We start from the raw sequence: 25,845 nt of genomic DNA, 5'->3' as shown, positions 1-25,845 counted from the left end.
GGCTGGACTTTCATCTCATAAGCCCTGTCACGCTACCACAAGAGCACTTGCTTCCTTGTGTGCCTCCATCTTTGTTTTACGTGCTGTCTGTAAACTTATTTTGTAAGTGGAGCTGTTTGGAAAATGGGAGATGAGGTTTCCATGCAAAATTTCAATTTTGGGGAGAAAAATTCAAAACCCAAGAATTTTAGTCAAACCCCAAGATTTCAGTTTGGAAGTGCTGCTGGGGTGCCTCACAGGAGCTGAATTCTGGGTTCCTCATGCTCACATTCTCCACTGTAGGCCAGGCTCAGTGGTCATACTCCATCTCCCATGGTGCACCATGGTCCCAGCTCTTGGAGAAGGGAGGCAGTGCATCATGGGAGGCCATGGTGAATCCTGGGAGATGTACTCTGGTCAGAGAGACAAGCCCATAGAGCCAACAGGTACATGAGGCCACCAAGCTGCAATTACCATGAGGCACCATGGCATCATTTCCAGATTGAAATATTTTGGTTTTTCAGGTGTTCAGTTTTTCACTGAAAAATTGAAATTTTAGCCAAAAAAAAATCACTTCATCAAAATCCAACTTTCCACCAATAAACAGTTTTGACGAAAATATTTCGACCAGCCTTAGCTGTAAGTTTTTCTAGGTAAGGACGACCTCATGTAATGTGTACAGTGCCTAGCGCAGTAGGGGTCTGGCTTCTGGTTACTACTGTAATAATATGAATAGTTTAAGCATATTCAACAGCAGCAGAATTTAGACCAGCCACCACCCCCGGCTTCGACCATGGCTGTATAACACAACTGTTGGGGGAAAATGAAGGGGATAGATGCGAGTGTAAGACACTTAGTGTGTGCGATCATGTCTCCCACTAGTGGTTCAGCTAGTAACTGTAACAGCCTGCTACTAAGTCAGACCTGAGGGAGTTATTCCTTTAGTTTCGGTGTTAAGGACCTGTGCTTTTGGGGCTGAATGCCCCAGCTTTGATCCTTCCGTGGTGTTTGTATGGAGGTCGCCGGGGTTTGTTAAACATGCAGACCTTGTGCATGGCTTCACTGAGGCAGAAAGTGGGGGCGTTCTCGGAAGTGCTGGAATTCCATTGGCATGTCATCATGTCAGGGGGGATATAATGTGGCACTGGGAGGGCAACTCTCCCCCCCGTCCCACACACACACACGCACGCACGCACGCACGCACGCACGCTCTGTGTGCCTAGCATATTAAGCAATGCTGAATCAGTGAACCACCTTCCAGACTAGCTGATTGTCAGGTGCCTCTGTGTGAGCAAAGGCTGTCGCTCCCGGCCAGAAAACAGAGGCCCAGACAAGAGGCCAACCTGCTGGGAAAAGGCAGAGGAGGAACTAGAATACAGATCCCCAGGCTCCCTCTGGCATGGACTCTGGAATATACTCAGCCCCTCGCCTTTGTAGAGAGGAGATTGTCACGGCCACTGTAGCAGCTCTTGCCTGTGAACATACACTAACACTGGGGACATGAATTAACCACAGCGAGGGGGCGTCGGGTACAGATCCCACACAGCCATTGGCCCCCAGAAATACAGGGCTCTCCTCAATGAGCTAGGAAGGAGCTTCATTAACTCATCTACTAAGGGGAAGTGCTGTCCACTCCGGCAGGCTTGACACGGGGCGGTGATGCATGTGCGAATGCAAGTGAGTTCATTAAAGCTTCATCCGGTCTGGAAGAAACTGGCTCTGGTCACTTGGGGAGGGAAATTGACTTGTTGTGGATCTGCTTCCAACACCTTGTTAAATGGTCTCCTGCTTGTGGGTCCTTGGGGGACAGAAAGGGACAACAGTTAAGCTCTAGTATGAACTCCCTACTGATCCAAGTGGTACTGATCCACTCGCTGGTTCTCCATCCCTACTCCTGGCATGGAGCTGCTATAGGGCGCCTCTCAGAGCTCTGGCTATCTACTTGTTGCCAGGGAAAGGAGTGGCATGGGACCGCCTGACACAGAACCGTCTCGGTGACTCAGCAGGGGCACTCACCGGAACTTCCCTTGGGGTCTTACCTTCCCTGTTCACCTTCACCAGCGTCCAGCTCCAGACAAGTTGCTCCTGATCAGACAAGCATGAAGGTTCCCCCGGGGCTGCGTCCATCCTTCCAGTCCTGGACTAGCAGTTACAAAGCCTGGAAAACTCTGCATCTCTGATGAGCAAAGTTCTCCAAGTTGTCTCAGTGCAGGAGTTGCAGCCAGTGTCCCTCCTACCTCCAGGATCACGGCTTCTGCAGGAGCCGGCTGATCATAGCCATTCTGGCTCCCCAATCTTGCCAGATGGGCTGGGATTCATGGCCTCCCATGGGCTCTACCAGCTGGTTACAGGATTCCACCTCCTAGCTGCTATGTACTAAGAGTCAAAAAGCCCATAGAAGAGTCTTTCCACAGATGTCAACGGGCTTTGAATCAGGCCGTGACTTCCCTCTACGTCCCTACCTAGTTGTACGTAGGAGCTGCAGTATCTGCCTGTCTTATTAAAGGATCGACCTTTCTTTCACCCTGATTCCTGCCGGCTAAACTTCAAGGACCAAATCGAAAAGCATACGTCCTTTTTTCTCCGGGTGTATTAACCACCCGGGGGAGAATCGCAGACCCACCATCCCCCTGCTGCAAAATGGCCCCAAGGCTCTCAGGCTCCCGTTCCGAAGGTGGTTTTGAAAGTTCAGCCGCTCGGCTGCAGGCAGCCCATAATACTATTTAACAGCAAGGTGACCCCTGCTCTTTTGCGCTGTGCCATTCCCTGTCCAGCTCCTCCGATGAGCAGGCCGCCTAATGCTTTGTGACAGTTCGAGTTGAACGTACAGAAGGACCATCTTGTTAATAGCCCTCTTTTCCCCTCTCCTGTTCGAAGCGCAATTCGGTGTCACCATTCACCCCCCTCCCCAACCCCCTGCTTCTTGATGGCCGTGACAGAGAGAGGTCCAGGGAATCAAGAAGGCAGGAGAGTAACAGCCAGAGCTGTGGCTAACCAGTCCATTAGAGGCCCTGATTGTGCTGATCTGATGGCCACCATCACGGAGATGATGGGGGGAAGCGGGAGAGCAAAGACGCAGCTGCTTGTGCACTTTCTGGGAATCCCAAGGGTCCTCGGTGGAGCCTATTTAAAGGACTGTAAGGGACCAGACCCGCTAAAAGACACACGTCTCTACAGTAAATGCCTGCTTCAAAAAACAGTCTGTTTAACCCCTTCCTGGATGCTAGATTTGATCCCTGGAGCAGAGTTCATTCCACCTCCATTCGCGGGCTGGTGGGTGCCTGGCCTAACCATGGTGCACCTGCCACACTGCCAGTTGTCCTGGGCGTGTCCTGCAACAAGGAAAGGGTTAAAGAACAAACTTTCTGGGTGACAGCGGGCCCAGACTTCCAAGTGCTCGGTATCCACGCCTGGAACCTGATTTCTCAAAGGGGATCAGCTCCTCGCTTCTCTTGAAAATCTGCTCATTTATTTAGAGAGCTGAGCCCTTTTGAAAATCTGGCCCCCCGAGGACATCCTTCAGAGAGGTGAGTTCTCATCCCAGCTCTGCCATGGGCCCGGTGTAGGCTCTCAAGCAAGTCACTGCCCCTAGCAGTGCCTCAGTTTCCCCAGCTGTAAAATGGGGATCGTGATCCTCACCCGCCTTTGCCAAGCACTCTGAGAAGCAAAGAGCTTGGCAGGGTGTGGTATCAGCATGTCCCACCCCCCCGTTGCTGGGCTGGGACGGAGCGGCTCTTCGTTGGTGTCCGATGCACTACAGAACCTTCTGCTGATAGGTGAGCTCCCTGGGTGACTTTGGGGCCTTGCCCTGGCTGGCGTTCACTGGCCCGACAGGAGGAGGCCCCATACCTGCGGTGAGTAGAACACCCTGTCATACTGCCCTAGATCCCCTTTGTGCCAGCCTAACTCATCACCATGGTATCTGAGCTCCTACAGTAGGTGGGAGTCGTGGCTAACACCCTCCTTATTCAGAGACCCCCACGAAACTGGGTGACTGGGCAACAAAAAATCAGATGAAATTCAATGTTGATAAATGCAAAGTTACGTCCATTGGACAATATAACCCCAACTATACATATAAAACGATGGGATCTAAATTAGCTGTTACCACTCAAGACCGAGATCTTGGAGTCATTGTGGATAGTTCTCTGAAAACATCCACTCAACGTGCAGCGGCAGTCAAAACATCGACCAATGTTAAGAACTACTAGGAAAGAGAAAACAGAAAATATCATCATGGCACTCTATAAATCCATGGTACACCCACACCTTGAATATGGGGTGCAGTTCTGGTTGCCCCATCTCAAAAAATATATATTATAATTGGAAAAGATATAGGGAGGAGCTACAAAAATGATTAGGGGTATGGAACAGTTTCCACCGGAGGAGAGATTAAAAGGACTGAGACTCTTCAGTTTAGAAGCGGTAACAGAGGGGGATATGATAGAGGTTTATAAAATCATGAACGCTGTGGACAATGTGAACAGGGAAGTGTTATTTACCCCTTCACATAACACAAGAACTGGGAGTCACCCAATGAAATTAATAGGCAGCAGATTTAAAACAAACATAAGGAAATACTTCTTCGCACGACGCACAGTCAACCTGTGGAACTTGTTGCTGGGGATGTTGTGAAGGCCAAAAGTATAACTGGGTTAAAAAAAATCTAGAATAGGTCCAACAGTGGCTATTAGCTAGGGTGACCAGATGTCCTGATTTTATAGGGACAGTCCTGATTTTGGGGTCTTTTTCTTATATAGGCTCCTATTACACACACACACACACACACACACACCCCGGCCCGATTTTTCACATTTGCTGTCTGGTCACCCTACTATTAGCTCATGTTTGTTGTCTGTCTTAAAGCCCCAGCTCCCAGAGTCAGGGGAGTCCGTGAGGATCTCTAACTTTTTAAAATGAATGCAGCTTCTAGCCTGTGTGATTTTAGAGAAAAGCTTTGAAAACATGACCGAAGTGTAACCTCAAGGTCCAGAAAGCAAATTAAAAAACAATCTCATGATATTTGAGGCCACCCATTATTTTTAAAGGCTTGGCACTAGGAATGCAGGGTGTCGTTGTTACGGGCTTTTGGACGGGAGAGAGAAAATGGAGGCCGGGGCCCCCTTGCGGATGTTAAAGATCCCCTGGTACTTTTCACGGGAGTCAGCCCAGGTGTCTGGGCCCAATTCCAGGTTGGTTAAGTACACTCCATCTCCCTGAACGTCCCCTGGGCAGCTGCAAAGGGAGAGAAGTGGCTGGTCATTTGCATCCCTGTAGGGATACAGCCTGGGCTGCTAGCATAAATCGGCACCACTCCATTGCAGGCATTGTGACATCACCACACCACGACGCCGATGCCGATTTCCACCAGCTGAGGAGCTGGGGCCTTTGTCAGGTTAAAGGCCATGGAATTACTGTCTAATATCGAGGTGCCTTCCTGAATCCATCCCTGTTCGTGAGAGCCCATCTGGTCATTGGGCCGAGCGGTCTCTCCATACAGAGATGGCAGGGGCTGCTCTGGGCCTCCAGGGACCCACGGCGGCTTGGGGAGGCAAGGACACAGTCTGGACATGCCAGCATCAGTGTGAGCCCCCATTCCGAGTGATGGGTCCGACAGCCCCGTGAAGGGAAAGGCAGTGAGGTGGGGCTAGGGAGGGAGACCGGGTGGCTGGCCCCATGACACTGCCCAGAGACTGCTCCGTGGGGAAGGCTGGGCTCTGTTTGCCAATACAGTTATTGGAGCACAGGTATCTTCCTTTCCTCATAGCCAAGCCCCCTGAGACATGGATGCCCATGCTGCCAGCCAGGGGACAAGCAAGGGGGCTCTAAGAAGTGGAAGGAAGAGTGCAGGGGAAGGCCAGGGCGGGCATCACCCACCCTTTATCCAGGGCTGCTGCCTTCCCTTGCCTGTGCCTGCAGCTGCAGCCACATAGGGGCCCGTTCCCGCAGCTCTCAGGCCCCCTAGGAAAGCTGTCACCCAGCGACAGGGCATCACTCCTAGGCTGGAGAGGTGGGGAAAGGTCATGGGGCCAGTAGTGCGAAGTGCCTCCCTGGAGGGAGGGGTTTTTTTTGGGGGGGGGAGATCACTGTTAAATGGGGAGTGGCAGGGGGTGGCTCTGTACCAGGCTAGATAAAGGGGAAGATGACCTGAGTCCGCATTTGGCAGCACTATCTGGGTGCTAGGAAGGTTGGATTGTCCCCGGGAGGAAGCAGGCATGGCCCCTGCCCATGCTACATGGCCTCTGGGTATAGAGGACTTCCCTGATTTGCCAGGCGTCGCTTGCTGCAAGCTGTGCAGACCCTGTTGACCCCTGACCGTGACTCGGGGGTTTGGGCGCCACATTTGAAACAGCTGAATGGAGTCTGGTTCTCGGGGGCGGGGGGGTGCTCAGCACCTTCTGGGGTGTCAAATTGGGCCCCAAAACGTGGAGAGACTCATCCCCAATCCCTAAATTTGGTCTTACAGGACTGACCCGGAGCTGGGGCCGGCTCCTCAGCTGAGTCAATGGAGCTGCGCTCACTTACACCCGCGGAGGACCAGGCTGACCATTACCCCACAGATGGGACCCCGCCCCCACCAGCTCGGAAGGGAGCGAGACGGGGTGCTGCTTGCTGACAAATATCCGTTCTGCCAAGGAACACTTCTAAAGGAACAGGGTCTGGCTGCACGTACTGTAGTAGGCTAGTAAGCTCAGGAACATCGGAGCTGTCAGCTATGGAGAAGGTCTAGCCAGCCAGGGTAGGACTGGCCCCTTGCTGTATATTTCCCAGTACTTTCTCCAGCCCCAGCAGCTGAATGCAGGAAGATTGTTCCAACATCTCACAGAGCTCACCGTCAGCACGCCAGTCGGTCTGTGATACGTCTCTGGTCCCCGTTAAAGGATAGGTGTTGTGAGGTGCTCAGATGCTCTGTGGGAGAGAACAGGACTATTCTCCCCGGTGTACAGATGGGGAAACTGAGGCACAGAAAGGCTAAGTGACTTGCCTCAGGTCACAAAGGAAGTCGTGGGGGAGCAGGGACATGAACCCAGATATCCAAATCCCAGGTTAGGGGCCCTAACCACTGTGCCATCCTTCCGTTGGCGCTAGTCCATCTAACTTCCCCTTTGCTCAGCTTCACCCCACTATGCCTAGATATAGCCCACCTAGGGTTGCAACTTTATATATTTAAAAACCGGACACTCCAGCAGAAGTGCCAGAACCTCCCCTGCTCCTTTCTCTGAGGCCCTGCCCCGCATCTTCCACCAAAGCCCTGCTCCACCGTTCGCTTCTCTTCCCCTCTCCCCCGGTCGCTCCCTGCTTTTCCCCTTCCACCCCCTCTGTGCCTGGGTCGGGAGGGACTCGCCTGCGGAGCCAGGGCTGGGAGCTGCAGCTGCCCAGTGCAGACCGGAGGTGGCCCTGGCTGAGTAGGGCCTGGTGCGGGTGATGACCCGGTGCCTCCCACCTCCTCTGTCCGCAGTAAACTGGACGTTGGCTGTCCAGTCAGTAGATCTGACTGGACACTGTCAGGTCCCCTTTTTGACCAGACTTTCCAGTAGAAAACTGGTCACCTGCCACCCTACCCCCACCCTCTGGACCCTATGCCTAGAGAACACAAGCCCAACTGGTCTCTAAGGCGAGGAGTCAGGAGTGGAGTTTAGCTGGCCTGAGATCAGAATCAGCCCCTAGGTCTTTTCCGGATGGGGCTGGGGGGAGTCACTTGGCTCTTTGGTTAGTTTGGGGGTTTCCCTGTTGCAGCGCCAGTAGCGCAAAGCAGCTGTAGGCAGCTGCCCAGGGATTCCCTGGGTATAGGGGAGAGCACAGGTGGCACAGAGCCAGGGAACTGGCCAGAAGAGCTTGGCAAATGTGCCCAGCGTGTGTAAGGGCAAATGTGCGCCATTCTTTGGGTGTAGAACTACCAACAATGGTCCCACCACAGGTCTAAACACCCCACAACACAGCCAGGCCCAGGTGCACCCATCAGACTAACATCAGAGCAAACCACACCTGTGAATGTCCAGCACCCTTCCACCCTGTCTCCGGCTCAATCACTCCTCAATTTCAAGACTCCCTGTTGTGCATCATATTTTGAATCTTAGGGCATTAGACAAGCAAAGAGCTCCCTCTTCGGGTCACGAGGGGCATCGCTGCTGGAGGTATTTAAATTGTTTATTGATGTAGATACTGGTTTTCTTCAGTGGAATGAAAGTGTGTAGTGACTACAGTAATGGGCGCTACCAAAACAGGCAGCTGGAAGCAATCCTGGGGAAGTAAAATCACCAGGACACCTAGATGGAAAACCAACCCTTCCGCCAGGTGGAGGCAGCTGTAGCAAGGGCCAGGTTCGCTGTCTAGGGCAGTGCTCGTCACTATTTTTGAAGTGGGGGCCACTTTGGCAAAAAAACGTCAATGTGAGAGCCACGTGGGGTGGGGCCGAGGGGTTCGGTGTGTGGGAGGTGGCCCAGGGTAGGGCAGAGGGTGGGGTGCGGGGGTGAGGGCTCTAGGATGGAGCTGGGGATGCGGGGTTCAGGGTGCAGGACAGGGCTCAGGGCTGAGGCAGAGGATCGGGATGCGGGGGGGAGGGTGAGGGCTCTGGCTATGGGTGCGGGCTCTGAGGTGGGGCTAGGGATGAGTTTGGGGTGCAGGCAGCCTGCCCGGGGACTGGGGCCAGAGGACTCCCCCCAGCCCTCTCTCTGCTGGCAACAGCTAGCTCTGGGGAAGGGGCTTCTCTCTCCCCCCTGCTGGCAGCAGGGAGCTCCGGGGCCGGGTGAGAGGCCCACAGCAGCCCTGCAAGCCCCAACTTGCTCCCCTCCCCAGTTCCCACCCACCCCCTCCCTCTCTCCTCTCCAGGTCCCTGCCCATCCCTTCTCTGCACCCCACTCATAGTTGCTGTCCTTGGCCAGTGCAGCCCCAGAGTTCAGAGGTTCATCCGCAGAATTCACCTCCCCCCCTGTGTGGAAGGGGGCGTGGAAGGAGCAGGGTTGGCTCCAGGCACCAGCCCAGCAAGCAGGTGCTTGGGGCTGTTCAGCGGGTCCCTCTTGGAGGGAAGCACCTGCCGCCGAATTCCTGCTGAAGAAGAAAGCGGCGCGGTGGAGCTGCCGCCCGAGTGCCGCCGATCGCAACTGCGATCGTGGCTTCCCCCTCCCCCCCCCCCCCCCCCCCCCCCCCGCCGCTTGGGGCGGCAAAAACCCTGGAGCCGGTCCTGGTAAGGAGGCACCTTACACACTCCGCTGCTCGGGCAGTCGCTCATCGCCCCAAGAGATCACTGCTGCGCCTCTCTGCGGCGCTCTGCTCTGGCCCTCTCCGCCAGCCGCCCTGCTGGCCACTCCCCAAGGTGTCTTCAGGGCCCTCCCCTGACATCAGCTCACCACTAGATGTCATTCAAACTGCTTACAGTAACAGCCTGGCAGAAGCGAAGATTTCCAGCGTATTTGTAATGTAATAGGGCAAAGAAAAGATGTATCATTTATAGCAAAAAAAGGCAAGTTTGCCAAAGAGCTAGAAGATCACGCATTGGAGTCTGGTCATCTATCGTGTCAGTTTCAACTGTAATAGCCCCAAAAGCTACTGCGGCGCTGAAAGCTACAGGGCCTGATTCATGGCTGTCCTGCACCGCACGCAGTCACTTTCACCCGTGCAAGGCAAGTGCAAGGTGGATATAAAATGCGACTGCTCTGATACCATGGTGTTTTGCACCCACTGGCTTAAATGATTGCACAAGACGCAAGGCACTGGAGAATCAGGCCCATGGTGTTTGCTTGCTACCATGAAACGCTGCTGTGCTTTGTATCTGGGGAATGAAGTTCTGCTGGGAACGTTATGGAGGGGACCTGGGGGATGTGGTACATGAGTTATCCCTGATGTGCTAGGGGCAGGATGCCTTCCTCTCTCTTCACCTCTCCAGATTGGATGCCCTCCATTCAGACCTGCTGCATTTGCCTGCATTTAAAAAGATCTCCTAGCATCTTAGGAATATTTATTAATGAACTCACAGGCCAACCTCCCTGCGGGGCCCTAGGCTACTGAGAGAAAACTGAGGCATAGGAGGTTAAGACCAATGTTTTCAAAAGTGGCCCATAGTTTTGAGTGCCCCACCTGAGAAGGGCCAGATTTTTAAAGGTATTTAGGTACCTAAAGATGCAAAAGCACCTAGGGCCCAGGTGCTTTTGAGATTCCCACTAGGCGCCGATCTGCATCATTAGGAGTCTAAATACATTTCAAAATCTGGCCTTAAGTCCTGATTTTCCGAGCAGCTGAGCACCCACAACTCCAGCTGAAGTCAACCAGAGCCGCAGGTGCTCAGCAAAAAAATTCCCAATCAAGTGGGCAAGAGTAAATGGGACAAACGCCCACTTCTGCCCAAAAAGGCAGGACTGCCAGGACAGGGCTTAAAAAAAGGACTGTCCCAGCCAAACCGGCACGTAAAGGCACCCTACTTCTAACCCTAGGGTTCTTTGAAAGGTGTCTCAAGGTGGATGCCCAAAATCAGTGGACATTGGTTTGAGGTGAGTCAATGGCAAAATCCCAGGTGCTGTGATCTAGCCGAGGGGATGTAGGGATGTCTCAGTCCTGGGGGTTCCCAGGTTCTGTGATCTGGCAGAGGTGATGCAGGCGTGTCTTAGTGCTGGGGGTTCACAGATGCTGTAACATAGTGGAAGTTCTCTTTCTCTTGACTTTTCATCAAATCATGAAGTCAATTATATTGCATCCATCCAAACCTGCCTTGTGTAAGGAGAAATGCTCTAACCAGATGACAGCCCTGACCAGATCTTAACTAACCAGGGTCCAAGCATCGGGTGTCATGGTCCACTTGCCAGCCAAAGCATCCACTTGTAACTAACCAGCAGTCGGGTGTTCCAAAAACTTCAACAAAAGCCATATTTCACCCTGTCTCTCCTCCACCTTGTCTGTCTGGTAAGAACTGGATAAGGAAGTGAGAGTAAAATTAACCTTCTCCTTTCCATCAAAGGTTGCTTTAAAAATAAACTCTAATATTTTGACTACAGAAGGAGAGAGACTTTGATCAGGTCTGACTAAGTTTGTTTTGCATAATCACTCCATCACAATTTCAATATAAATGCTTGTTTTGAATTGATTACTCTTTCTTGTGTTCAATCCATACACTTCCAATTTGAACAAATGCTTTCGGCTGTTTAACAAGTAACTAAATAAAACCAGAGCCCTGTTTAAAAATAAACACGGGCCTGCCTATTACTATCTACTGTTGGAAAGTCAAAAAGTTTATAAACACCTTGAACTCTTTGGGCCTTCCAAATCACTAGCCAGACAACGGGTCCTTAATGGGCTTCCATCTAGTCTTTTGAAACAGGGCTAGACCGAAGTGCACTTAACAAGCAGCTAACGAGCAGCAGCAGGATTGGACAGTTGGTCCGTGGCAGGCTAGTGCAGTATAGATTCATATCCCAGCTTGCTGTCAACTAATAGTTTGTGTATGCAAGCCCTTAACATTCATTTTCTCTGTATTGTGGGCTGCCACTGCTCAGACTTGGGGAACTCCTGGCTCTAACTGCATGAAGAATAGCATCACGGTCTCTAACGCATGGTTTTAGAATGCTACTGCAGTGGTTCTCAAACTTTTTTTTCAATGGACCACTTGAAAATTGCTGCGGGTCTCAGCGGACCACATAATGATCTTTCCAAATGTTGTTTGTACGGTTAGCTAACTATTGTAAAGCGCTTTGGATAAAAGCGCTATATAAAAAAAACCCTTAATTAATGACAGGTTTCAGAGTAGCAGCCGTGTTAGTCTGTATCCGCAAAAAGAACAGGAGTACTTGTGGCACCTTAGAGACTAACACATTTATTAGAGCATAAGCTTTCGTGGGCTACAGCCCACTTCTTCGGATGCATGATGTTTTTTTGTTCTACAAATAAAAACACAACTCATATTGATATCAGTAGTCTTATCTTTCTAATGCGATGGATGTGCCCTCTCTCCCCCTCCGTGGCAGCCCCTTAGCTGGGGTTGGGAAGGACAGTGGGGGGTCTCTCCCTCTCTCCCCCACCACAGCAGCTCCTAAGTGGGGGCTGGGAAGGAGTGGGGGGTCTCTCCCCCACCACAGCAGCCACAGAGCTGGGGCTAGAAGGGAGGGCCATCTTTCCCTGGCAGCCACAGTCCTGGAGCTGGGGAAAGTCGCCTTTTTCTCTGGCCGCCGCAGCCCTGCACATCCCAAATTCCCTCCAGCCCCTCTTCTCACCACTGCCCCCTCCCACCTACCTCTTATTCCCCCCAAGGCCATCACCTCACCTTACATGTGCGTCTTCTCCAGGGTCCAGGCACCTGATTAGTGAAGCCAGGCCTATGCAGCTCCACTAATTAGGTGGGTGGCCCTTCATTCTCTTGTGTGTGGCTGCCCAGGTGTGCACCTTAGAGGGAACTATCTGTGGACCACCTGAATGGAGCTCATGGACCACTGGTGGTCCACGGATCACAGTTTGAGACCCTCTGCGCTAATGGATTTAATCTCTGAATAGAAGGAAACATCTCTCCTGGATATGACAGTGTTGAGCAGGAATGCTGGTTGGGAATCTTTCCACCATTTTTTTTTTTAATGCTAGTTCATTGAAACCAACATTATTTGTGGGAAAGGCTCAGTGCTGAAATTCCATTTTAAAAATGTTCGGAGGGGGGAATTGAGAAATTGTCAAAACTTCTTGTTTTGACATTTTCAAAAGTAAAAGTCTGGATTCAAATCAACGTTTTGTTTAGAAATTAAAGTTACTTTTTAGAACATGGATGTATTTTTAAAACCGCTTGAAATTGACAAAACATTTTGATTGATCGGCTCTGTTTTTGTTTTGTTTTTTCTTTTGATTGGTGAAAATTTTCACGATTTGGGCTTTTCATCCCCATTTGGGATGGGAATTTTTCTACATCTCACCAATGATGCCGCAGTATGGCTTTGCGTGCCTGCTATGTGAGTACCTCAAGTCAGTCTCAGGCTCATTTTGTCTCTTGCAGCAGTGTTGCCTAGTGGATAGCACACTGGATTGAGACTCAGGATGCTTGTGTTCAATTCCTGGCTCTCCCACTGGCCAGCTGGGTGACCTTGGGCAAGTCACTTCCCCTCTGTGCCTCAGTTTCCCCAGCTGGATAATGATGCTGACCTTCATAGTAAAGCACTTTGATGTCTACTGATGCAAAGGGCTAAGAGGTAGATATTATTATTATTATTTTACCTCTCCACCTGCTCCAATACTATGGGAATTCTGCATCATATACTTTATCTTGCCAGGAAATTCAAAATACTGATGATCCCAGGCTGCACCCCCGATTTCTGCCTTCCATTTAGCACAGAGGTTTTCAAACTGTGGGGGCACATGCAGGGCTGTCCCTAGCGGGGTGTGGAGCCTGGGACATAGGCGCCGTGTTTCAATCTGCTGGGGGGTGCTCCCTCCCGGCTCTGCCCAGGCCCCGTCCCCACTTCACCCCTTCCCTCAAAGCCCCACCCCTGCCCTGCTTCTTTCCACCCCCGCTCCACCACCACCCCACCTCTTCCTGCCCCCCTCTTCCCCACCCAGTCCCACCTCCTCCCCCGAGCGCGCTGCACCCTCGTTCCTCCCCCCCAGCGCCTCCTGATGCCGCAAAACATCTGATCCGCGGCAGGCGCTGAGAGGGAGGGGAGGTGCTGATCGGCAGGGCCCACCAGTGGGCAGGACCCGCTGTGCGGCGTGGGAGGTTCTGGTAGGGGGGCTTCTCCTCGCCCCCCCTCTCGCCTGCCCGCCCGTCTCCTTATGATTTTATGGATGCACAGGGTCCCCCATAGCATGGGGCCTGGGGCGGTCACCCCTATTCGCCGTACCCAAGGGACAGCTCTGGGCACATGCACAGTAGTCATGCCTCTATGCACCTGGAGCTACAGGCTCATTTACTGCCCAGTGGCCCCCTGTTCCAGGCAATCCCCTGATCTCCAAGCAGGTGTCTCAGTCCTGAGTCCGCTATTTGCTGTGCCTGGCGCGAGCCCCTCCCTCCTACCCTGCAGAGGAGGCAGCGATGGCTGTGAATTTATTCCTGCCCTTAGCTGGGGCTGCATTGGAAACGGAGACAGGACTCTGAGGTCCTGCCTCTATGGAAAGAGGGAGGCCGGCGGGCCCCTGCGTTACACACGGGAGGGCAGCAGCGTTTGTGTGTCCCACTGCCGGGGCAGCTGGGAATACAGACAGGCCACAGCAGGACCTGCTGAATCAGGCCCACTGGTGGAGTTTGAACTGCAGTGTTTAAAAGACAGCTGGGTTCTTCCTCCTGGCCCCCCTCCCAAAGAGAAGCTACATCTAACCTCACGCAAGGCTTCCTATTCCCCTCCCTCCGGCCCCACCGCTCTCTGCCCCCGCAGCTCTGTGTTCCTCTCTGGCCACCCCAGCTGTTACCAGCTGCCAGCAGCTACTCTGTGCAGCCAGCAGCTGTTCTCAGGCCCCTTGGAGGGAAAGAGCTCGTCCGCCCTGTCCGTCTAGCCATGCAAGCCCAATCCCTAGCAGCACAGTCCCTGCACGTAGGCCAGGGATTGAAAAGAGCCAGACCCCTCCCCACAAGGTGGGCTCATACCTTACTCTGCTGTGGGGCAGGGAGCTGGGACACTGCGCGGTGGGTCATTGTCTGGCCCAGGCCCTTCCTAGCAGGAGGCCGAGGCCGAGGCATTTCCTTCAGGTCACCTTCCGCTGCAGCTTGGCCACGGGCCCCCATAGCCACTAGCCCAGCCAGGGATCCCAAGTGGGGATTGTCACGGCTGGCTCCTCCCTGCCGCCAGCAGCTCTTCACTGCCAGGGAATTCCTGAAATCCTGTGTGCCCCTCCCCCACCCACCTCCTGGGGCTGTGAGTGCCCCCCCCCGGACAGCCCGTCCCCCGAGCTCTGAGTGCCCCTGGCCAGTCCCTCCCCTTAGCCCCCCCCCCCCACTTCCTGGGGCTCTGAGTGCCCTCAGCCAGTCCCCCTCCCACACCCCGGGGCTGAGTGACCTTGGCCAACCCCCGTCCCTTCAGGAGGAACTCCCAGTACCCACCCAGCCCCCACACCTCAGGGTTCCCCTCCCTGAGGCTCTGTGGCCATACCCCCACCAGGGCCGGCTTTAGGCCAATTCAACCAATTCCCCTGAATCGGGCCCCGGGCCCAAGCCCCGGTACGGTGTACTGGCAAGAGCCGGTGCGCTGTACCAGGGTGGCCCGGCTTCCCCAGGGGGCAATTTAAAGGACCTAGGGCTCCCAGCAGGGGCCGGAGCCCCAGGCCCTTTAAATTGCTACCAGACCCCCACTGCTGGAGCCCTGGGGTAGGGCTGCGGGGCTCTGGGAGCTATTTAAAAAGTCCGGGACTCCCGCTGCCTCTACCGCCCCGGCCCTTTAAATAGCCTGCTTCCCCAGGGCTCCCATGGCTATTTAAAGGGCCGGGGCGGTAGAAGCAGGGGAGCCCTGGGCCCTTTAAATAGCCCCCAGAGCCCTGGGATAGCGGGGGACTCGGGGGCTATTTAAAGGGCCGGGGCTCCAGCTGCCTCTGCTGCACCCCGTCCCCGCACCAGCCCTACACCCCCTGCCCGCAGCCAGCCCCGTCTCCAGCCAGCCCTGCACCCCCTGTCCGCAGCCAGCCCCTGCTGCACCCCTGCCCTACCTCCAGCCCCGCCCCCCCTGTTCTGCCTGCACCAGCCCCGCCCCCCTGCCCTGCCTGCAGCCAGCCCTGCACCCCCTGCCCACAGCCAGCCTCTGCCGCACCCCCTGCCCTGTCTCCAGGCAACCCCTGCTGCACCCCCCTGCGGCCCTGCCCAAAGCCAGCCAGCCCCACACACCCCTGTCTCCAGCCAGCCCCACACCCCTTGCCCTGCCTGCAGCCAGACCCTACCTCCAGTGAGCCCCTGCCCTGCCTCCAGCCAGCCCCATGTCCACTGGTGCCCTGCAGTTCCCAGGGCAGTAACCCTGCACACCTGCTTCAATGAGGGGGGCAGGGAGCAGCTGGGACCCACACATGTGCACACCCTACGGTGACCAGACAGCAAGTGTGAAAAATCAGGACAGGGGGTGGGGGATAAATAGGATCCTATAAGAAAAAGACCCCAAAATCAGGACTGTCCCTATAAAATCAGGACATCTGGTCACCCTAGCACACCCTCAGGGAGTGGCGGGGACCCACACACGTGAAACGGAGCTCATTAATAACCGATCAACAGCATATATGATGCAATGTACATAATATATAATTTTATGATTTATATAGTTATGGAAAGTAAATAATACATGGAAGAAATGAAAGGCTTTTTTTTCCATTATTTTTTTTGTTAGTCATCCCTGCCGGGGCCCCACCAAAAATGTTCGAATTGGGCCCTGCCCTTCCTAAAGCCGGCCCTGCTGGAGAGAACAGGAGGATTCAGTCAGCAGGGGCTGCCGATCCGTCCCATTCACCAGGGCTGCCATCCTGCGGCTTCAGCATTAGTGGCTGGGGTGACTTGGGGAAAGGTCTCAACCTCCCCACATCCCACTTCACTGCTGCCAGAATCCCTCCTGCCCCCCCCCCCGCTACAGTCCCCTCCCTACCCAACCTGGGTGGGGCTGGAGGAGAGGGGTCTGAGAACTTGAGCTGTGGAGTGGAGGTGGAACAGCTGTCAGGGGCACTGAGGGGGAGGTGGCAGGAGCTCCCCGTACAAGGAGGGGGGTTGCCACTGGAGGTCACTAGGAAGGACAACAAGACTCCATCCTGGGGGTCAGGAGGGGGAATCCATCCCTCAGAGGTGGGCAGGGGCTGGGTGGAAATGCTGCTGGTTCCAGGGGCCGTTAATCCCCCCTGATTCCTCGGAGGCGTCTGAGTCTCAGACAGGTTCTCGTTCCCTTGCAGCAGGAGGACGTCACGGCCAATGTGATGCGCCAGCTCCGTATCATGCGGCACTTGCGCCAGGTGCCCGAGGCGCTGCGGGGCCTGTGCCTCTGAGGCCACCAGCAACTCCTGCTCCCTGCTGCAGGTACTGCTCTGGCTCTCTGTAAATGGGGAGCTAGTGGAAGGAGAAATGGAGCCCCCTAGCACTCACAGAAAGCTGATTACAGAATGAGCCCGAACTGAGAGGCACCATATCCGCCCCCCTAAAGAGCCAGACTTCAGTGGTGATACAGCCCAGCTGGGGTAGCAACAGGATTGAGAACGAGGTAGGAAGTTCAGAGCAGCAAGGAAAGCCTGGAGGGGAACTTGAGAAGAGAGGTTGGAAAAGTGCAGCAAAGAGAAAGGTGCAGACCTAGCTGTTGGGTCCAGGGCCCTGAGCTGCTATCAATGTCAGGGTGGGACTGGGTTCCCCTACCGGCCCCAGAGGAGGTGGCGTACACGCACCTGGAGAGGGTTCCCAAGCCCAGCAAGGGGGCTACAGGCTGAGCAAGTGCCCCAGTGATGGCAGAAGGACTTCTGTCTGTGGAAAGACCTCTTTGGACTTTTAGTGTGAGGCAAGCTGGGCCCCAGAAGGGTGGACTAAAGGTGGTGACCTGGCCGGAGTTACCAGGCAGAGAAACTGCCGAGGTGCTGGAGCGACCATGGATGGGGGACGCTAGCCCAGCGAGAGGGCTGTGATGCCATGCCTGGCTGCCGGGGGGCACCTAACGATGAGTAGATTCATTTATGATTGGCATAGTTGGCAGGATTGAGTTCCCCCTGTGATCCGTGAGGGAAGTCTTGGTTGCTGAAGGAATCATAGAATATCAGGGTTGGAAGGGACCTCCGGAGGTCATCTAGTCCAACCCCCTGCTGAAAGCAGGACCAATCCCCAGACAGTTTTTTGCCCTGATCCCTAAATGGCCCCCTCAAGGATTGAGCTCACAACCCCGGGTTTAGCAGGCCAATGCTCAAACCACTGAGCTATCCCTCCCGCAAGCAGGTGTATCAAGGGACCAAGCTGGTCGCTGGATTTCCCACTTCAGTTCCAGGGACTGGCTAAGCAGCCAAAGCAGATCTAGGGGTTTCTCCAGCAGCTCCTAGAAGACCAACAGACGCAGAAGGAAGTGCAGGTGGAGCTACAGACGCAGCAGCAGCAATACCTGTGAGAGATCCTGCAAAGGGAAATCAACCCAGGGTCTGCTATGCCCATGGACAAAAAGAGCAGAGAAGGAGAGCATGCCTGGGCTGTGCTGAGAAGGTTAGCCCAGGGAGAAGGGCCTGAGAAAGTGTACAAGCGTGGCCTAATGCCAAGATGGGAGCAAGAGTTCTTTGTTTTGGGGGCAGAGAAGCAGGCCATATCAAAAGACATGGCCTGCTTAGGAAATTGCTGAGTGGCTGAACGAGGGGCCAGGGCCCTAAGAAGTTAGAAAGAAAGGAGAAGGTGTCCTCTGACACAAACCCCCATGAGGCAGGCAAGGTGGAGGTGGCTGGGGTGGCCATGGACCTTGCAGATCCTCCACCAACACACCCTGTCGGGTGCTGCAGGGAGATGAAGGACGAAATGATTGGCCCAGAGATGAAGCAGACTGGAGGAGGGACAAACACAAGGGTGGAGCAGTCCATGGTGGGTTCTCAGACCCTGACCGAAAAGGTTTTGGCAGATGCAGCGGCAGTAGCAAAAAGGCAACAGAAGACGCTAAAGGCTTCAGAAGAGGCTCTGCAAGCAGCTGTTCATGAGACTGAGTGGCTGCAGGAAGAGCGTCGGGATACTGCAGAAGAGAAGGTTTGCCCCGAGCGAGCTGGCAGTGGAGCTGCAGACACTGCGCACAGGCTGTACAAGCGCGCAGCCGGTGACAGCGATGAGATGACGAGGGATGAAGCTTGGAGAAGAATAGAACTTGCCCCCGCGTGGGCCAGGTTCTAAGGAGGAGGGTATATAACGGGGGGCTTGGCCTGTGGGCTATAAAGCCTGGAGCTAGGCCAAATGGATTACAGAGTGAGCTCCAGCTGAGGGGAAACCAGGGGAAACCGCAACAAAGGTACAGGAGCAGGCCTAGCTGTTCGGTACAGGGCCTTGGGGCAGAACCTAGAATCCAGGGTAGGACTGGTTCTCCCACGGTCTCTAAGGAAGGGGATGTACAGGGCCATAGAAAGGGCTACCAAGGCCAGCAAGGGCAGGCCGAGCCAAAGTCAGGCTGAGGAAAAGCCCCCAAGGGACAGAGGATCTTGTTTCAGTTAAAGACATTTTTTGACTTTTCGTTTGGGATGACCGCGACCCAGGAAGGAGTGGACTAAAAGATGGTCACCTGGCCGAAGGGCTGAGTTCCCAGCCAAAAACCTGCTGGCGGGCATGCTAGCCCAAGAAATCTGTGACCCCAGGCCTTGAAGGAAGGGGCACCTATCGGTGAGTGAACTCTGTTACAAGCCTGCTTCCATTGTGGAAACAGCCTGGTATTGGAGAGTGGTGGGGATGGCCTGTGGGCGAGGATGGCTGGAGGGGTCATACAGGAGGGGCAGCAGCGTCCAGTGAGGAGATCAGGGAACGGGTTGTTTGCAGTCCTGCCACTGAGCGGTAACGTGATCCTGGCCAGGTCACTCTCCCACCTGGTGCCTCACTTTCTCTATCTTTGAAATGGGGATCATCCCGACCCACATTAAGAAAGGGTTTGATCCTCTGCTCTTGCTTCCCAAATCCCTGCCCTCCTTGCCCCACACAGGCCTCTGCCCTGTTGCTCAAACTCCCATGCACATGTTAGTGCCTGTGTCACCCCCGCAACTGCAAGGTCTCATGTACAGTCTCCTGCCAGCAAACTGAAGCTGCCACTAGATCCAGAATAGGAATCGCAGTTCCTGTGCGCTGCCCTGAATGGAGTCTAGACCCTGGGCATGGGGAAGGCCAACGCTCACATCCAGGTAGATCATCAACCTACTCCTCTGTCCCAGGAGCAGGAAGGCCTCTGGTTCGTGCTCCCTTCGGTCGCTGGAGCTGCTGAGTTGGGAGTGTGGTGGGCAGAGATGGGAACAGGCCATAGGATGAATCAAGTGTCAGGGGGAGACTCCCTGTGTGTGGGAGATGATGTTGCCCCTCTGTAGGGAATCCCTTCCTTGCAGATGCTGGGCTTTGGGTGCTGGACTCTGCCAGGAAGCCCAGCTCCCATCCCTAGCAGCTTGGCTGTTCCCTACACTGCTGTGCACCAGGCCCTCTGCAGAGAGCTGCTTTGGGCAAGGACTACAGGGCCTGCTGTCATCCTGGCAGGTGTCACAACAGGTTCCATAATCCTGACCCCTGGTCTCCCTCCGCTGGCAGGCTCTGAGCAAGGCCTGCCCAGAGAACATGGATGACGAGCTCTCGATCCTGCTGACAGCACCCCCCAGCACAGACAAACTCCAGCACATCTTGGAGGTAAGCAGAATGGGGAGGGGCAGCAGGGGTTTTACCTTAGCCCTGGGGACTCCTAGAAAGAAGAGACTGGAAAATCCATGTTTCTATTGGATCCTTCCGAGTATGCATTCGTGATATAAACTCACTGGGTGACCTTGGGGTAACTCACTTCCCCCTTACGGCATCAGTCTTCTCCACTATCAAATCTACACTGGGGAAGAAGGATAGAAGCCCCGACAATCACCTTCACCTCTGGGTGTCTGGTCCTGGGAGCCGAAACCAACTGGACTATCTGCCCCATCTCCTAAACTGCCCTGTCTTTCCCTCCTAGGGCCTTGTCCTTAGTGCTCAGCCTGGCCCCTTCCCAGCTTGTCCCTGACCTTTAAAGGACTCTCCAAGCCCCTCCCATGCCTGCTTCCCTTGGGGTCTCTCTCCTGGCTGAGCACAGGCTGCCCTTCTATCTCTCAGCAGGCCTGGGTCCTAGTCACAGGCTGCGTCTTGTCACGTGACCCCCACACTTATTCCCATCCCCCTAGGGAGCTGCATCACCTGGGCCAGGTGCAGTTGAGCTCCAACCCCTTTCCTGGCCATCTCACCCTGGGACAGGTTGAAACTGGAAACCTGTGGGTAACAGTAACTGGTTGCTCGCAAAGGTGCTGAAGACACAATGGAAGAGGAAATCCTTTGGCCTGGATTGAAATTATTCCGACTGAAAGTGAATGAGAGAAAATAGGTTCAGAGTTCTCTTCCTAGCAGCAGAAAATGTAGCGATTGATAGAGGTTCAGGTCAGAAAGGACCATTATGTGCATCTAGTCGCCCCTCCTGTATAACTCAGGGCCTAGAATGTGACCAAGTGGTTCCTTCAGCCAACCATAGCATGGGACTGAGCCACAGCACGTCTTTTGGAACGACATCCACATGCACGAGAGCCAGCTGGCTACCAGAAAATCTCTCTTCTGCAGTGACGTGGGGTTAAGGGACATGGCGGAAAAGACATGGCGGCTGTGACTAAACTTAGAGCAGGGTGGGAAACCGAGACACAGTTGGGACCTGTCTACACTACAGGTCTGTCATGCATTTGTAAGCTGCTGACCCCCACATGTTGTTCAGAGCCTATGGACAACACAGCTCCTAAAGTGTGTTTGTTCTGTGCTTATCCGGTATGTACCAGCAGGGCTGGACAGCCTTTCTCACTGTGCTGTGGGGAGCAGGTCCTGGGTACTAAGGGTCTGAAGAAGCTCTCAAGGACTAATTTTTTAAAATAATTGTTATCAATGAATTGGGAGAAAACATACAATCACTGCGGATAAGATTGGGGGGTGACAAAATACAGGCAGAGTGGTAATTCCTGATGGCGAGAGGGCAGTGATATACAGCGATCTGGCTCATTCGGCCAGCTGGACCCATTCAAAGAAAACAAGTTTGAGCAGAGCCCAATGCAAGGTCCTATACGTAGCCACAAGGCACGCCGGCCACACCTCCAGAATGGGGATGTGTATCCAGGAAAGCAGTGACTCTGAAAAGGATTTAGGGGCCATAGTGGAGAAGCCACTCAACATGAGCTCCCAGTGTGATGCTGTGGTGAACAGGGCTAAAGCCATCATTAGACGAAGGAGCAGAGCCGTGAGTAGGATAGGGAGGTGACACAGCAGCAGTGAGACTGCTATTGGAATACTGCCTCCAGTGTTGGTGTCCTCCTTTGAAAAAGATGGTCCTAGAAATTGGAGCTGGGGCAGCAAAGAGCCACCAAATGTTCTGAGGGCTGGAGAAAAATGCCTTCTAGTGAGCTATTGAAAGAGCTCAACCTGTTTAGCTTATCAAAAGAAGATTGAAAGGTGACTTCACTGAAGTGTTGAAATGCCTTAATGGAGAGAAAATATTGGGTATTAAAGGGCTCTTTAATCGAGCAGAGAAAGGCAGAACAAGACCCAATGGCTGGAAGGTGAAAAGAGACAAATTCCTATGACAAATAAGGCACAAATATTCAACAGCGAGGATGATTGACCACAGGAAGAAGCTACCATGGAAAGTGGTGGATTCTCCATCTCTTGATGTCATTTAATAAAGACTAGATGCCTTTCCGGAATGTGTTTGCCCCAAAAGTAGCTATTGTGGTAGACAGGAGGCCTGTGATATTCAGGGGGTCAGATTAGATGCTCTAATGGTCTCTGCTGCCCATAAAGTCTACTCATTTCTGAGAAACCGAGTGTAGCATTGGGAGCAGCCTCTGCTTATTAAACAATCAGTTTGTCAGCACCTGCAGGACAATTTGGTTCTTAGGACTAGTGAGCATGGACTTGTCAAAAACAAATCATTCCAGACCAATCCTAGCTCCTTCTTTGGCAGGGTTAGGGGCCTGGTGGAGGTGGGTAAACAGTAGATGTGATCTATCTTGGTGTTAATAAGGCTTTTGACACAGTCCCATAGGACATTCTCACAAGCAAACAGATGCTGCTTAGCACTGTCAGAGCAGCTTTTGCTGGGGGATTCTCCCAGCACTTTCCAATAGTGGGAAAGTATGAAATCCCCATTTGACTGCTGGGGACAGAGACTAGAGGGGGCAGCAACTTACCCCAAGTCCCACAGGTCAATAGGAAACCAGCAATGGAACCCAGGAGTCCTGACTCCCAGTTCCCTGCTCCAATCACTCCAGTGGAGTACACTCCCTCTCAAAGCAGGGGGACCGGACATGAGGGCCTGGTTGTAATTGCCAGCTGTGGGAGGGAGTGTGCAGCAGTGGTTAGTGAAGGGGCCTGGAAATAAGGACTGCTGGGTCTATTGGAGAGTGTCACTAGGAGCAGTGCATAAGATGAGGTGTCCTATCATGTTTACTCAGATCAGATTAGGACATAATAGAATGGCTGAAATAGTTTATTTTATTTGTATTGTATTATTTTGCAATTGTTAAGAGCAGCAACTACTTAGCTCAGACTGAAGCATCTTATCTAATTTTTGAGATCTAAGTGTCTCCTCTTTGAGTGCGACGAGACAATTTAACACATTATGACAAAGAATTTTCATTGCCACTTGTTATGATTTCAAGAAACAAACTGGTTTAGTTTGAATAGGATTTTCAGTCAGAAACGGTTTCAATGAAATTTCCCCACCATCTCGATTCCTGGGCTCTATCTCTGCCTTTCGGGGGGGAGGGGGGGGGGGTTTGCTGTCTGTTAGAACAGGAGTCTGATTTGGATAGGGATAGAGACCTCTTCAATGTTTTTAATGAAGTAAATACTAATGGGAATTGTGTGATCATGGGAGACTTTAACAGATATAGACTGGAGGACAAGTGCTATTAATATAATAGGGCTCAGATTTTCCTAGATGTGATAGCTGATGGATTCCTTCACCAGGTAGTTGCTGAACCAACAAGAGGGGATGCCATTTTAGATTTGGTTTTGGTGAGTAGTGAGGATCTCTTAGAAGAAATGGTTGTAGGGGACAGCCTTGGTTTGAGCGATCATGAGCTAATTCAGTTTAAACTAAATGGAAGGGTAAACAAAAATAGATCTGTGACTAGGGTTTTTTTTTTCAAAAGGGCTAACTTTAAAAAATTAAGGAAATTAGTTAGGGAAGTGGATTGGACTGAAGGACTTGTGGAACAGATGGATCAGACTGAACAGGTTCCAAACCTCTCGGAGGCTCTTACCTTCTAAACAGGGACGTCTGTTTTCTAGTAAAATCAGGAAAAAGAAAGGAGAAAACTCAAAAGAGGTTCCTCCTGGCGCTCACGTACGTGACCCCTAATACTATCTCAGTCCTCAAAGAGAGACCTCGAGAAGGAGACTTGCTGAAGGAAAGCTACAGGGGACTCTGAGGTTTCCCTGGCCCTGAGCCCCTGTCCTGCCTGGCTGATGTCAGCATCTCTCTGTGAGGTCACCACCTCCCCAGCACCTTTGACCAATAGGCTGAGGTCCTGCAAAAGGCCTTTGTGATGTCACTGTCACACCCACTCCTCCCCTGCAGCGTTAATGTCCTGCCGCAGGCCAGACACTTTGGAGGTTTGAGCTACTCCCTGTGGATCACCCCGCTCAATGAGTGTTCATTCTAGGAAGCAAGCCGGCTAGACAGTAAAACAGCAGAGGCTGCTCCCAATGCTGCAGTCGGTTTCTCAGAAATGAGTAGACTTTATGGGCAGAAGAGACAGTTAGAGCATCTAATCTAACCCCCTGCATATCACAGGCCTTTCTGCCCCATATGGGGCAGGCAGAGCTCTGCCTGGGCGCAGGGGGAATGGGATGGGGGTAGATCAAAGAAAGGGGGGAGGGGAATGGGTGTGAGGGAAAGAGCTCCTGTCCCAGATGAAGGAATTTGGGGGCAGAGGAAAGGACCCTGCTCCACAGAGAGGGGAGAGGGTTTCTGTGAGTGCTAGGGGGCTCCATTTCCCCTTCCACTAGCTCCCCATTTACAGAGAGCCAGAGCAGTACCTGCAGCAGGGAGCGGGAGTTGCTGGTGGCCTCAGAGGCACAGGCCCTGCAGCGCCTCAGGCACCTGGCGCAAGTGCCGCATGACACGGAGCTGGCGCATCACATTGGCCGTGACGTCCTCCTGCTGCAAGGGAACGAGAACCTGTCTGAGACTCAGACGCCTCCGAGGAATCAGGGGGGATTAACGGCCCCTGGAACCAGCAGCATTTCTACCCAGCCCCTGCCCACCTCTGAGGGATGGATTCCCCCTCCTGACCCCCAGGATGGAGTCTTGTTGTCCTTCCTAGTGACCTCCAGTGGCAACCCCCCTCCTTGTACGGGGAGCTCCTGCCACGTCCCCCTCAGTGCCCCTGACAGCTGTTCCACCTCCACTCCACAGCTCAAGTTCTCCGACCCCTCTCCTCCAGCCCCACCCAGGTTGGGTAGGGAGGGGACTGTAGCGGGGGGGGGGCAGGAGGGATTCTGGCAGCAGTGAAGTGGGATGTGGGGAGGTTGAGACCTTTCCCCAAGTCACCCCAGCCACTAATGCTGAAGCCGCAGGATGGCAGCCCTGGTGAATGGGACGGATCAGCAGCCCCTGCTGACTAGGGTTACCATACGTCCGGTTTTTCCCGGACATGTCCTGCTTTTCGGCAATCAAACCCCCGTCTGGGGGGAATTGCCGAAAAGCCAAACATGTCCGGGAAAATGCCGGCCGGGCACTTCCCCTCCCGCGGCTGCTCTGCTCCGCTCCTTCCCTCTCAGATTTTAAGAGCCGAGCTGCCCGAGCCAGCGCTACTGGCTTCGGGCAGCCCCCCTGCCTCCGGACCCCGAGCCGCCGGCCAGGCACTTCCCTTCCCGGGCTCCAGCTGCTCTGCTCCGGCGGCTCAGGGGAAGCGCCGGCCGGGGGCGCAGGGTCTGGGGGCTGCCCGGCAAACCGTGAAGCCGGTAGCGCTGGGGCAGCCCTTTCCCCCTGGCTGGGAGTGGGAGGGAGGAGGGGGCGGAGTTAGGGCGGGGAACGGGTGGAGTTGGGGCGGGGCTAGGGGGAGGGGAAATGGGCGGGGCCAGGGCCCGTGGAGGGTCCTCTTTTTTTATTAGATAGGGTTACCATTCGTCCGGATTTACCCGGACATGTCCTCCTTTTTGTTCTAAAAATAGCGTCCGGGGGGAATTTGTAAAGCACTCACAATGTCCGGGATTAGCAGAGTGAGCGGCTGGGAGGGCTGCAGGGAAGTCCCGGGCTGGAC

At 53.8% G+C, this 25,845-nt stretch overlaps 1 long non-coding RNA gene across 1 annotated transcript in view; it reads left to right on the top strand.

Moving 5' to 3' along the window:
* The window catches only part of LOC128824932 (uncharacterized), a 92,838-nt gene extending 85,722 nt beyond the window's left edge, over positions 1-7,116 (top strand). The window contains exon 3 of the long non-coding RNA XR_008442546.1: positions 6,446-7,116. This is a non-coding gene — a long non-coding RNA (uncharacterized LOC128824932). The remainder of the gene's footprint in view (positions 1-6,445) is intronic.
* The last annotated feature ends 18,729 nt before the right edge of the window (positions 7,117-25,845 follow it).

This window comes from Malaclemys terrapin, chromosome 16 (genome assembly GCF_027887155.1).
Source record: "Malaclemys terrapin pileata isolate rMalTer1 chromosome 16, rMalTer1.hap1, whole genome shotgun sequence".
Lineage (NCBI taxonomy): Eukaryota > Metazoa > Chordata > Testudines > Emydidae > Malaclemys > Malaclemys terrapin.
Note: the sequence above shows the minus strand (reverse complement) of the source record. Positions and strands in the feature narration are given on the sequence as shown.